Source organism: Microtus ochrogaster, chromosome 6 (assembly GCF_000317375.1).
Source record: "Microtus ochrogaster isolate Prairie Vole_2 chromosome 6, MicOch1.0, whole genome shotgun sequence".
In the NCBI taxonomy this organism is placed as follows: domain Eukaryota; kingdom Metazoa; phylum Chordata; class Mammalia; order Rodentia; family Cricetidae; genus Microtus; species Microtus ochrogaster.
In genome coordinates this window covers 73,096,059-73,100,220 of record NC_022013.1, presented here as the reverse complement: position 1 = coordinate 73,100,220, position 4,162 = coordinate 73,096,059, and the positions used below count along the sequence as shown (strand labels likewise).

Genomic DNA, 4,162 nt, shown 5'->3' with positions numbered 1-4,162 from the left:
TGTATGGGTGTGTGTGCGTGTGTGTGTATGTGCGTGTGAGTGTGTGTGTGCATGTGTGAGTGTGTGTGAGTGTGTGCGTGTGCGTGTGCGTGTGCGTGTGTGTGTGTGTGTGTGTGTGTGTGTGTGTGTGTGTGAAGGACAGAGTAGTATAGTAAAGTCTAGAAGTCCAGAAATGGGAATTGGAAAAAAGCTGCAATTTGCCAATTTGCCTTAACCTCTAGCTTGAGGCTACTTTCATTTCCTGGCTTCCCAGTCCCAAGTCATCACACAGAAGCTTGTATTATTTATAAACTGTTTGGCCAGTGGCTCAGGCTTCTTACTGGCTAGCTCTCTATATAAATAAACCCATTTCTAATAATCTGTGTGTTGCCACAGGTCCCGCGGCTTACTGGTGGCCCTCCGGTATGTTGCTCCTTTGGCAGCTACATGGTGTCTCCAAGACTCTGCCTTCTTTTTCCCTGTATCTTTGCTAGGATTTCCAGCCTGGCTCTATTCTGCCTGGCTATTGGTCAAATCAGCTTCTTTATTAACCAATGATAGTAAACTATTAAAAAATCAAGGCCACTGTTACCTTCAAGAGACCACTGCATTGTGAAGAACAGCACAGAACAATGTGGAGACAGACATGGCTGGGTGGGGTCTATTGGGCAGGGGTAAGGGCCAACAACCTGCGCCTATATGAGTAGGCTTTCAGCTCTTCCTTATCTTATTTCCTTTCTAAGAAAGGATACTCAGGATCATGCTGCTCAGGAGCACGAAGGCTAGCTCAGCCTTGAAGGGTCCAGGGACACTGGGAGACCCTGCCCAAGACTATCAGTGCCTGGAAGAATCCTTAGTGTCTTAGTTAGGGTTCCTATCAGTGTGAAGAGACACCATGACCATGGCAATTCTTATAAAGGAAAATGTTTAATTGGGTTGGCTCACAGCTTCAGAGGTTTGGTCCATTTTTCTCCATTCTTCATGGTGGAACATGGCAGTGTGAAGGCAGATGTGGTGCTTGAGAAGAAACTCAGAGTTACACATCTCGATCTGCAGGCAATAGGAAGAGTTCATGTCCACACTGGGTGTAGCCTGAGCATAGGACACCTCAAAATCTGCTCCCACAGTGACACACCTCCGGCTATGCCTCCTAATAGTACCCATCCCTATAAGTTTATGGAGGGCAATTGTATTCGGACTACCACACCTAACTAATCGTGTTTTTGTGGGGACCACCATGGGTCCCTCCGCACTTCCATGCCTCTCGTTCATTCTGTCTGGAACTCCGTAGGCTGTCTGGGGTGGTTTAACTAGTGGCTTTCCTCTAATGCGGGTCTACACAGACCTTACAATGTGATGTCGTTCAGAAGCAAAGGTCTTTGTGCATATGATTAAAGATAAAGAGATCATGCTAGATTCAGGTGCTACAAAAGCCAGTTGTGGGAGGAGGCGAGGAAACAAAGGCAAGAAGGACAATGTGAGGGTGGAGACTGAGGTCAGAATCACACATTGACAAATAAAGGCTAAGAGCAGACAGACGTCAGTAGGAGTCACTATATGTGACAGTTTCTTTCAGAGTTTCCAGAAGAGACCAAGCCCCAGCATCCTCACTCAGTGCCCCTGACCTCAGAAGGTTCAGGGAGGGATTTCTTTCATTTTAATTCATCTCTTTGTGGTCATTTGTGAAGGCAAACTTAGAAAATGAACACTATTATTTTGAAGTATGTCAGGCTGGCCAGGCATGATGGCCCACAACTGTCAACTCTGCACTAGGGGTTGAAGCAGGAAGATTAGCATGAGTTCAAGGCCATTCTGGACATAGTGGGTGTTCCTGCTAGCATGGGCTGAGTGGGAGACATAACTATAGAATAAACAAACAAACAAAAAATCCAAACTACTTGCCCCTTGTACCATCCTGACTATGAAAGACACTGTGTTTGGGATACAGATGGCTTTGTGGACTACTGGGTCTGCACACCAATTCTGGGACAGTTTCACTGTGCCACGTTCACACCCGGTACCCTCATGTGCCTGGCATCCACACTGTGCCAGGGTCCAGTCACACAAATCCAGAAGCCCATGGTATAAACCATTATACCCACCAGGTATAAAACATTCAAATCTAGTGGTTGCTTTTTAAAATAGTATTCAATAATCTACCTTTTTATCTTAATATAGCTATATCCTCCCCTTTATTCAGAGAAGATTCAGTAATCTACCCTTTTATTCTATCATATCTATATACCCCCTTTTTTGTTTTTGTTTTTGTTTGTTTTGTCTTGTTTTGCGAGACAGGGTTTCTCAGTAGCTTTGGAGCCAGTCCTAGAACTTGCTCTGCAGACCAAGCTGACTTTGAACTCACAGAGATCTGCCTCCTTCTGCCTCCTGAGTGCTGGGATTAAAGGCATTCACCACCACCACATGGCCTTTTTTTCTTTTCAAAACAAAATCATATCTACACCCCCATTTTTTCTTTTCAAAACAATAACCTTAAATCTCATTTTCTTTGTTTAGATTTTTTCCTGATCATTATCCACAACAACCTATAACCAACATATTAAACAAAGACAAATATCTATAATCCATTTGTTGGTAATGTGGGAATAGTTTTCTAGACTAGTTCTTGCTGATGGGGCACTGATAGGATTATGGTCAAGTTCTTACTGGAGTATTCTGTGAGGCTGTATCATCTCAACCAGCAGTCTTGAGGATGTGCTGTTCTGGATGTAGAACTCAGAGGAAACTGCAACAGAGGTCTTCTGAAATGTTGAATCATCTGGGCCCTGCATTCCCATTAGATATTTTTTAGGGAGTCTTCCTTGATCAAACCTTATTTTTCCTAACCAAGAATGAATCCACAAACTCTCAATTCCTGTGGAAACAAAAGCAAAACCCCTTCTCCAAATAACATATATTTTGACTTAAATTTTGAAGTCAAGTCATTTTCAAAATACATAGCTTGGATTAATCTAGCAGCATTTATAATCAAATGTCTTTTAGCAGCTGTTGCTCCTTCCTCAGCAGTCAAATAATACAAAGACAATATAATAATATATGATATTCGGATTCTCGGTGTATTTTCCATATTTTCATAGAAGCTACACTGAGGAGGATGGGAGCTGAGAGTTCTAGGTTTTTCTCATGAATCCAGGTGGCTGGGTTTGGGTCTAGTTCAGACATAGCCAGTGGCTAAAAAGCCCCAGACAAACAGCTTTTCATAAATTTGTGCCCCAAAACATTGGGCACCAAAATGGAGCATGATTAATAAAAACTCAGAGAGAGAAATTGGGATTCGACCTGAAGACTCGAAAAGCACAACAGCCAGCCACTGGCTCTTACCGCGACCTCAGTCTGAAATGGCGATCCTGCCTCCAAGTACCCACTGGTAGTGGAGTGAAGCTTGAAGTGATGGTTGCTGCAGACGTTCTGGTCTCCTACAGCTCCCTGGCTCATTTTTACAACGTCTCTTGCACGATGCGAGTCAACACAGCACCAGCCTGGGTGCTTCGAAAGCCTTGTGATTTCCAGTATTTGAAGCCAGTTCTCAGCTAGACGGTAGCTGATGGAGGGCTGTGGCGAGATGGACACAAGTACAGCCTTAGAGCTGTTCATTTATGATTGACAAGGACCACGCAGAGCAACAGCTCCAAGGTGAACCCTCAATGGAGCAGTACGGTCACTAGAGGATGTGCTAATGGGAAAGCTTCCTCGGTTAAGTGGACATGCTTGATGTCACACATGAAGCCCCTCCACTGGCCACTGGTCACGACGCATATGTGGCTCTGCCTACAGAGAAGCAGCCTGAGGCCTGAGAGCTTATAGACCACTGTGTGTGCTGCTGTACTACTGAGATGCCGGTTCCTACTACTGGCCTCAAATTGCCACTGGGACTGAAAGGGGTGTTGAGACAGAAGGACCATTGTCAGCAGAGACCAACTGGGGTATTGCCCACACGATCAGTGGCTTTGAATGAAATGCAGATACATTGTCCAGAGCTGAAGCTATAGCTTTCTACATTTGAACTTGGCTGGCTCCAAGGTAGGCTTCTGTAAAATAAATTAGTCCAAGAGAGAAAGAGAGAGAGAGAGAGAGAGAAGAAGAAGAAGAAGAAGAAGAAGAAGAAGAAGAAGAAGAAGAAGAAGAAGAAGAAGAAGAAGAAGAAGAAGGGAAGGAGGGAGGGAGG

General features: G+C 44.4%; 1 pseudogene; it reads left to right on the top strand.

The window, feature by feature from the left end:
- LOC113456212 overlaps positions 1-3,952 on the top strand; it is a 13,780-nt pseudogene extending 9,828 nt beyond the window's left edge.
- The last annotated feature ends 210 nt before the right edge of the window (positions 3,953-4,162 follow it).